Source organism: Myotis daubentonii, chromosome 16 (genome assembly GCF_963259705.1).
Source record: "Myotis daubentonii chromosome 16, mMyoDau2.1, whole genome shotgun sequence".
NCBI classification, from domain to species: Eukaryota; Metazoa; Chordata; class Mammalia; order Chiroptera; family Vespertilionidae; genus Myotis; species Myotis daubentonii.
In genome coordinates this window covers 42,280,112-42,290,117 of record NC_081855.1, presented here as the reverse complement: position 1 = coordinate 42,290,117, position 10,006 = coordinate 42,280,112, and the positions used below count along the sequence as shown (strand labels likewise).

General features: G+C 42.8%; 1 non-coding gene across 1 annotated transcript; it reads right to left on the bottom strand.

Annotated features, from left to right (window-relative positions):
• Positions 1 to 1,291: 1,291 nt before the first annotated feature.
• On the bottom strand, positions 1,292 to 1,402 carry LOC132219520 (U6 spliceosomal RNA). Its single transcript, XR_009449511.1, has one exon. It is a non-coding gene; the product is annotated as a U6 spliceosomal RNA (small nuclear RNA).
• Positions 1,403 to 10,006: the final 8,604 nt, after the last annotated feature.

Here is a 10,006-nt window from a genome sequence, read left to right as displayed (position 1 = left end):
AAACTAGCCTCTCTCATGGTGAAATAAGTGATTTTAGGACAAGGGCATTTAAGGACCTTGAGGCTGTCTGGTGCTTTTGGCAAGGAGAAAAGACCAAATAAGCAAGCTATAAATAGAAGTGAAAACCTTCCATTATAATGCTGCCATGTAGCCTCTCATTTTACCTCTGGTAGGGCAGGTATGAACATTGTAAAGCGGGAACCAAAAAGCCAGGGGTTTATTCTTTTAGATAAGACCCTAACGCCCTATATTTAATTCCAAGCTTGTCTCCCCCTTTCTGTTACTCCGGGCTCCATTTCTATGAAAAGAGAATTACATGTGTTTCACAAATGGTGGTAGAAAAACGTGTATTTTTTTCGGTCTTGGAGCCATGGTGTGGGTGACTGGGGGATTTCCACTCGGCTTGGAAAAGGCTGAAAGACCGCCTTGCTGTTTCTATTTTGCTTTGTCTTTGCTGCCTGTTACCAGCAAGATGAACTCATCCTGAAGGTTTGCATTGAAAACAAATTTTGAATTTCTCCTGCTCTTGTTAATTTGCCTTCTTTAGCAGTCCCAGTCCCCAGCACCCGGGCGCCGTCTTTTGAAAATTTAACAGCAGAGGGTGCTGCGAGCCCGTGGATGCCCAGGTCTTCGGCTCCAGAACGGAGAGGCTAGCAGGGCCCCTGCTCATTCAGCCGCCTGAAGGAGGCTTCTAATTGTCTTGTTCTCTTGCTGCTTTTGAAGACTTTGTCTGTGGGTTGTGGAGTAATCAGATGTTTCCCAAAATGCAAGCAGGCAATCAAGAAAGGAGGTGTGGCCTTCTGGAAGTAATCTTGCCATTTGTGTTTTTGAGAATCTTAACCCTTCTCTGATTAACTTGATGCTTCATATTTTATGCATTTAACTCCACTGAGGCCAGAGTTTCTGAATTTTGCTGGGTCCTAACTCACTTCAGAAAACAACATTTATTATTCCCATTTTCCTGGGCTCCCTCTAAATTCCCTTGTACTAATTCTATCCATGGCTACAAGATAACATTTTTCTTCTTCTTTTTAAAAGCTGGGGCTTGAATATTACCTCCAGGTTGTCTCTCAGTCTTTCTCCATCTTCCTTATATTCTGCATCTTTCACTCATTTCCCCCCCCTCGCCCCAGCTTCTTGCTTCCTACAGCCCTTTCACCTCTTGATTGTTGATAGGAAGCAACAGTGGTGTTCCATACTTCAGTCATGCTTTGCTCTAAGCAAATTTGCTTTAGAAGAATCTAGGTGCCTCCCAGTGATGAGTCAATGGGTGGTTTATTTATTTACCTACTTAAATATGGAACACTTCACAAATTCGTGTGTCATCCTTGTGCAGGCAGGGGTCATGCTAATCTTCTCTGTGTCGTTCCAATTTTAGTGTATGTGCTGCCGAAGCGAGCACGGTGATTTCTCTCTATAAAATCATTCCCAGTGGGCTTTCATGGCAGACACACCGATGAGTTCATCATAGTACTTGATAGACACACATCAAATTTGTTCGCTGCTTCTTACATGCACAGAGCATATCTCTTCTGGAGAGCTGGCTTTAACTGTTTCTGTGGTTTCATAGCCATTGAGTGAGAGCAGGATATGCAGAGGGACCTTGGGCGACGTAGGACGAAAGTTGTGGCTGCAAGACCAGCCTCTCGTGGCACCAGCGCTCACCTGGAATATAAACTTGACAGGATTCTAGACAAGCACGAAGTAGGCACACGTGGCAGACAGACAAGGACTCGGCAGGATCCCCGCCCGTGCTTCTTTCTGGAACAAACAAACACACCAACGGTCTTTGGTTTGATTTGTTGGGTGAACTTCAGCAAAACAAGAGAAGAATTCAGGAAGGAGGAAAACAGGATTTAAGAGCCAGCAAAACTGATCAAGGACAGCAGGTAAAGAGATTGCAATGTAACAGCTGAGTCACATAACAAGTCCCTGCTGAGCTGAAGGTATATGTCTTCTAACGAGAAAATGGAAAGACAATTAGAAACTCCTGAGAGAGAGAGAGAGAGAGAGAGAGAGAGAGAGAGAGAGAGAGAGAGAGAGAGAGAGAGGAGAGAGATGCACTGTTCATAAAAGCCACGATCTGAAAATAAAACGAGCTATAATTTTGAAATGAATTTGAGAACTGACAAAGCAAAAGGAGCAGTTTTTTCTATAGCACCAAAGCCAAGCCTCCTTTAGTCAGGTAATGTGGGGTAGGGGTGGGACTGCCGGATACTCTGAATTTGGGTATAATCATTTTTTTCGGGTACAATCATTTTGGGATTTTAATAATTGCTAACCACAGTTGTTTCCCCATGATGCACTTTGCTGTTTCTTTTCCCATTGACTGCTGTTTGTAGGATAGTTCTGTAGACGATTTTTAGGCGATGGATTCAAATTATTTACTAATTGCTATGAAATGAGCACTAACCAATTTTAACAAATATTTACTGAGTGCCTACCATGTACCCGGTACTATTCTAGGTGCTTGGAACGCAACAGTGAACAAAATAACTCCTGCCCTAGTAGAGCTTATGTTTTAAGTGATGCAGACACACAATAAACAATAAATCTGATCAATACAGGAAAACAAAAAAGATAAGAGGGAAGGGAAGGAAAATTGGGAGGGGAAAGAGGAAAGTAGTAGGGTGGGTTGAAATTTGAATCAGATGGGCAGAGGAGATCTCACTGAGATGAGAATCCAGCAAAGACTTGACAGAGATGAGGGCATCAGGCAAGGAGGTATCTGAGGGCAGAGCGTGGGGGCAGAGCGCCAACCCCTAAGGCTGGAATGCGCCTGGCTGCTCCCCAGACCTCAAGGAGCCGGAGTGGCTGGAGTGGGGGCTGGACTAGGAGAGGAGCTTAGAGAGATAAGAGTTCTGGTGGACCTGTCAGGAGTGCAGCTCTTATTCTGAGTGACAGCCCATCCCCTGAAGCATTTTAAGTACAGAGGGCCAGGGCCTGACTCTCACATTAAAATAATCAGCGTGGCTGTTCTGTCGAGAGAAGACTGGAGGAGGCAAGGGCGGCAGTGGGGGTCTTTAGGAGGCTAATCCAGGTGATTGAACAAGGTGGCTGAGATCCAGGTGGTGGGTTCTGGATGTACTTGGAGACAGAGCCACGGGGACTTCCTGACCGATTGATGTGGGAGTGAGTGTGAGAAGAGTGAAGGACGACCCTGGGCTTGAAGGACAGTGCCAGTCAGGAAGGGTCTGGGGCTCTGGAGCAGGGCTCTGGGAGCCCCTTGTTGGTTTCATTGCTGTGGTGGTGTTGGGTGGGGGTCCTTGGCGGGGGTGGTGAGGCGGGAGGGGGGGGGTGCCAGGATAGCAGGGACACTTGGGAAGCTCTACACAGCCAGTGTGTCTAAATGGTGCTTACTGGCTGGTAGCAGCCCTGGATTTTGTGCTTATAGTTCAGCTTTTCCCTATTCCTTTCTCTAGTAGAATGAACTTAAAAGTAGGCTTGGATCTTGAACTTTTTTTTTTTTTAATGAAAAAATAGGTTTTTGATTACCCAGTTACATATCAGAGAGGTCTTTTGATTTTTATGGGCTTGACTAAGTTTAACTATCTAGAAACAAATGTTTCTCAAGTTAATTAAAGCAACACAACAACGAAGTATAGGAAACAAAAAAGAAAAAAATTAGGGAAAGCCTGACACTTTTGGGTCCCACAGTTTTTATTCTGCCATTTTGATTGTAAGGATGTTTTAACTCAGATGTTTTCTCGTAAATACATACTTTTAAATCAGAACTATACCATTTTGATGACTTTCATTACAACTGTATAACTTGGGTATTAAAAAAAAATCATAGTGGCCCAATGGACTCTTAATGTTTTTTACTTTTTCTTTTTTTTTTTTTACCTTTTATATAAATCTTCAATGTTTCTGATGAAATATTTGTCTGAGGTTCAGCAACTTTTAAATTCCGTGTTGATTTCATTTCTTTTTTGTTACATTCAATACTTCTTACTTCAAAATATTAGCAGGAGTTATTTCTGTGTGATGAAATTGGATTTTTATTTTTAAAATAAAAATAAGTTGTTTCCATTTTCATCTTTATACTTTTCAGTAGTTCCCAACACTTCTTAGGGAAATGGTGTTCTTCATAATTCCTTTGTGTGATACTTTTTAAACAAAAAAAGCAAAAATTATTATTTAAAATATTTTAAATAAAATACCCTGTGAAAACAAATATCAGCTTCCCAAATGTGAACTCAGCAAAACAATAAAACAACAGAAACCAAAGTTCTCTGAAACTCCTGAGTTACGATTTTACTCCAGAAGGAGTCATTGTCTTAAAAGGATGTCTGACTGTCAGGAGACATCCTATGCCTCCAACAAAGTATAGGAGAAGAATGCCGGCTCTGGGGTGTGTGTGTGTGTGTGTGTGTGTGTGTGTGTGTGTGTGTGTGTGTGTGTTGGGGGGTTGTGTTTCCTGCTGTTTATCAAGGAAGACAGGTTAATCAACTAGAGCAAGAGACCAACCCAATGGACATCATTGTCAACAAAGGGGTGGCATAATGGTGGTTGGCAAGGCATGTAAGGAATAAAAAAGAAAAGGAAATTCAATTGGGAAAAGCATTGTGAATTCAGGATCTTTTTTAAAAAAATACTTTTTTATTGTTACAGTATTTCAGACGTTGCTCATTTTAGCCCCCCTTTACCCCTCTCTGCCAACCCCCTTCGCCCACCCTCCCCCAGGTCTTCACCTCACTATTGTCTGTGTCCATGGGCTATACATGTAAACTCAGGACCTTTAACAGAAATATATTTTTCTGGTTCTGACCCTGACGGTAGCCCATCAACAGCAGCACTTCTGCCAACCCCTGACTCTCACTAAAAGGAATTATTGATGTATGAAGTCAAGTTTAAATAGGAAAGGGGAACTCGGGTTGAAAAGTATGAGCAGGGCCATATTCTGGTCCACAGTCAAGGGGCTTACAATGCAAAGTCTGAACCTTGACTGGTCAGAGATGTTAATTTTTCTCTAGTGCCTGAATATTACGGTGGTTCTACAAAAATATAGGAATAAAAGTTTCTGTGAACCTAGGAGAGTGTCAGCCCTGGAAAGGGAATCCAGGAGAGTAAGAAAAATAAATTGAGATGAAAACTGACACCAGCCAGTGTGGCTCAGTTGGTTGGGCATCATCTCATCCACCAAAAGGTAGCTGGTTCGGTTCCTGGTTGGGGCACATGCTTGGTTTTGGGCTCAATCCCTGGTACAGCCACTGATGGATGTTTCTTTCTCTCTTTTCCTCTCTCTCTGAAAACCAAGAAAAAAGAAAACTGACTGAGACCCATGGTATTAATACTTATGAAACTATTAAGTGTTAACGGTGTAATAATGAATCCTGTTATCACTGGGGTTTTTGTGTTTTCTCTACTTTTATGATGTTTGAAGTATCATCAAGGTGGTAGAGAGCTAGGGTGTCACAGGGGCAGAGGCAATGTGGTCATTGTTGGTTAAGCCACCAATAGGTCCGTGACTGCCAGGAAAAAGCTAAAGTCCTATACTGAAAGGGTTGCGGGTTTGGTTCACATTATCTCCCTTACCCTCAAAACCTTTCAGAGTCAATCTCTATCTTGAAAAACAGCAACAAGTCTTAGTCACGACTTCCTAGTAATTGGCTGTTCATTTTGTTCCTGTGTACGAGGGAGAACCTTCTGGGAAGAGGCCAATGTTTCTATAAAAGTTTGCCCTGTTCTTTGGGTTTTCAACCTCTTTGTAATTTGAATTGGGAGTGCCTGAGAATGTCTTTTGATTGAGTCATTTGTGCAACTATACACTATTTGACTCTATAATTTGTTAGCTGGTTTTCCAACTTGGCAACAAATAATTGTGTATTTTTTTCATCTATTAGTCAACAAGGTCTTACTGAAACCTTTTCCATTAGGCCTTGAAGTTGTGTACAATGGTGATCAAAACAGGCATGGAGCTGCCCTCATGGGCCTTAGAGTCTGGTGGGGAAGACAGACATGACTCAAATAACCAAAAACTGACATTTGCTAGAGAGGAAGAGTAAAAGGGGCTATGCATGGGCTTGGCAAGGGCTCTTGACCTAGGCTGCGGATGTGTGAGTGGCGGACAATGGACACCAGGTTTTGAGAGTGTTATTAAAAGTCTCATTTCCGCCGAAACCGGTTTGGCTCAGTGGATAGAGCGTCGGCCTGCGGACTGAAAGGTCCCGGGTTCGATTCTGGTCAAGGGCATGTACCTGGGTTGCGGGCACATCCCCGGTGGGGGATGTGCAGGAGGCGGCTGATCGATGTTTCTCTCTCATCGATGTTTCTGACTCTCTCTCTCTCTCCCTTCCTCTCTGTAAAAAATCAATAAAATATATTTAAAAAAAAAAAGTCTCATTTCCGCCATGCTTCTGTTTCCCAGTCCATCATTTGAAATTCGGACAGGTGAGCCATGTCTCACAGTGAGCAAGAGATCTCCTTGAAAAAGTGATATTGAATGAGGAGGAATTTACTATGAGAAGTGGGGAAGAGTGTTCTGTGCAAAAGCCCAGAGGAGCCTGGAGTGTGACACACTGGGCTGTCGTACATGGACCGAGGTGAAGGCAGCAAGGGAGACGAGGCCCAAATCAAGCTGGCTCCTGGAGGCCATATAATGTAAATACTGGTGTGTGTGTGTGTGTGTGTGTGTGTGTGTGTGTAAGAGTTTTATTGAGATATAATTCACATACCATAAAATTCATCCATGTAAACTATACAATTCATTTATTTTTAGTATAGCCACAGAGTTGACTAATCTGTCCATTTAAGAAACATTCAAACCTGTAAAGATTTTCGTGAGTTTATTTGAGCCAAGACAATTGCTGGGAAGCAAAATCTCAACGGATTGCGATCATGCTCCAGAGAATGGCAATTTGACACCATATTTTATACATTACAATCAAAAGAGATGACTAGGTGGGTTACAAGAAATTCATTGGTGGTAGATTAGGGAGGCAGAAGAAAGCGAAGCAGAGAAACCTCAGAGATTGGATAAAAAGTGAAATGATACATCTTTTGCCCTAGCTGGTGTGGCTCAGTGGATGGAGTCTTGGCCTGCGGCCGGAAGGGTCTGGGTTCGATTCTGGTCAAGGGCATGTACCTCGGTTGCAGACTCCTCCCTGGCCCTGACCAGGACCCTGGCGCATGCAGGACGCAACCAATTGATGTGTTTCACATCGATATTTCTCTCTGTCTTTCCCTCTCTCTAAAAATCGATGGAAAAATATCCTCAGGTGAGGGTCAAAAAAAAAAAAAAAGATACATCTTTCACATAGGTGGGTACAGGATAGTTAAAAGTCAACAATTACCATGATAAAAATAACAATGAGAAGATATGTAGTCTCTGTCCTGGAGCGTTGGTTGTGCCTGGAAGGATCTGGAAAAGGGGAAGTTACCTTGATATTCCAGACGTTTGTGATCATAGATGCAAAAGACAGTAGACAGGCTCAATTAATGTAAAGATTGATTTTTGTCAGAGAAGATTCTAGGCTAGGACATGACTACCTGCCATGAACTGCTATATATATATATCAGATTTTATTTTTTTCTCATTTTTTATATATATTTTATTGATTGTTTTACAGAGAAGAAGGGAGAGGGATAGAGAGTTAGAAACATCGATGAGAGAGATCAATCAGCTGCCTCCAGCACGCCCCCTACTGGGGATGTGCCCGCAACCAAGGTACATACCCTTGACGGGAATCGAACCTGGGACCCTTCAGTCCGCAGGCCGACGCTCTATCCACTGAGCCAAACCGGTTCGGCCATGAACTGCTTTTAAAGAGTTTTAATTTCAGACCATCCTATGTGGTTACTTTAGGTCTCTGAGTCTGTAAGGCTGCCACACAGGCCTCCCCTTGAGCTTGCCAGGTTGAGTATGTGGCCCCTTTTCATCCAGTGTTGTGAGTTTGAGGCACCTGGGAGAAATCCCAGGAGAGAATTATATGGGTAGTTGAATGTACAGCTCTAGAAATAGCAGACATTGGTCTGGATGGGGGATATTGACTAGACAGTCACTGGGGGGTTGGCAGAGGCCCCTGCAGGAAATGTTGGCAGTAACAGGTGTTAGACCGATGGGGTCAGACCAAACCCAGCAACCTTGGTATTGAGTTCTGACTAGGAAAGAATTCAGAGCTAAGTCTCAAACTATAATATAACATTTATTACAGAAGGAAACAAGTTGTAGAGGCAAAGGAAGGGCCCTTGGAGCTTAGACGTGAGGAAGGTCAAGGGGACACACCTGGGGTGGGGAGAAGTAAAGGGGGGGACAGGAAAGGCTCTGGTGTGCTCCCTGGAGGGATAGTGAGCTGGGTCCTCCGTCCTAAGGGTTTGAAGGGTAGAGTTTAAGAGCGGACCCAGGGGAAGATCTCAATAGAATATTCCGTAGACTCCCAGGTGTGTCCTCTCAGGGTTGGGGTCTTCACTGATTGCTTGGTCGACTAACCACTGAGCGACACTGGCCAGGGTGGTGATTTCTTTTAGGTGAAGGGTATATAAAATTTCATTGCACTTAAAAATTTTTTTTTCAAAATCAAGAGTAGGAAAAAAGAGTAACATGCTTATTATGTGAAAACTGAGAAAAATAGAAATATGGAAATTAAAAAAATACCCACAATTTCATGTCATTGTAGTGTATTGCCTTTCATTCTTTCTTAGGCAATTAAAAATCATATTTGATATTAATATATATACACACTATAGTTTAAATTTAAATAAGACATGTTTGAATAACCCTTTGTTTCAATTTAGATGAGTAGAAAAAAAACAAATAATTTTAAACATTCAGAAGTTTTTAAAAGAACCTAAAATTGGTTCTAGTGCATCATTTAACCATGTATGAGCCATTTTCGATTGTAGCACCTGAGGCTGTACGGATGGTGTAGTGGTCAGAGCACCGGCGTTGTGGTCAATTGACTTGGTTTGAATCTGGCTCACACACTTACTAGCTCTGTGACCTTGAGGAAGTTTCTTAGCTTTCTGATTCTGTTTCTTCATCTGTAAAGTGGGGATAACAATGGTTGTTGGGGAATGAAATGAGTTATATGTGTGAAGCCTTTAGAAAAGGGCCAAGCACAGCCCTGGCCGGGTAGCTCAGCTGGTTAGAGTCGTCCTGATATGCCAAGGTTGTGGGTTTGATCCCCAGTCAGGTCATATACATGAAGTAGCCAATGAATGCATAAATATGTGAAACAAGAAATTGATGTCTCTTTACCTCTCCCTTCCTCTCTCTTTCTATCACAAATCAATGAAAGAAAAGTGACAGGCACACAGTAAGTACTTAGTACATGCTGATCATCACCATCACCATCATCACCATCACCATCATCATCATCATCATCACCATCACCATCATTACCATCACCATCATCACCATCATCATCACCATCATCATCATCACCATCATCATCATCACCATCATCACCATCATCACCATCATCACCATCATCACCATCGCCATCATCACCATCATCACCATCATCACCATCATCATCACCATCATCACCATCACCATCATCATCATCACCATCATCACCATCATCACCATCATCACCATCACCATCATCACCATCATCACCATCGCCATCATCACCATCATCATCATCACCATCATCACCATCATCATCATCATCATCATCATCATCATCATCATCATCACTATTAGTAGCTCAAGGAAGCAGATGGTCAGGATGACTCCGTGGGTTATTTTTATTTCGTTTTGATCTCGATTCTTGAACCAAGGAGACCAAGGTTCCTCAGTATTTGCAGTTCTTAGAAGTCACCTCCCAATGGTGGATAGCCCGAATCTCAAAGCACAGAACCAGTGCATTTCTCTCGCTGCTGGTGCCATCACCCCAAAGGCAGCGATGCCATTTTGGACCTCTCTCCCCACCCTTTTCACCAAGTCTTCCTGATCACTCAGCACTTGCAGCTTTGCATTCTCCCTGATACTACCTCAGCCTCAGATATCATCAGCTGACCCAACTTCACAGACCTTGGGTGTCATTTCCTATTCTGCCTG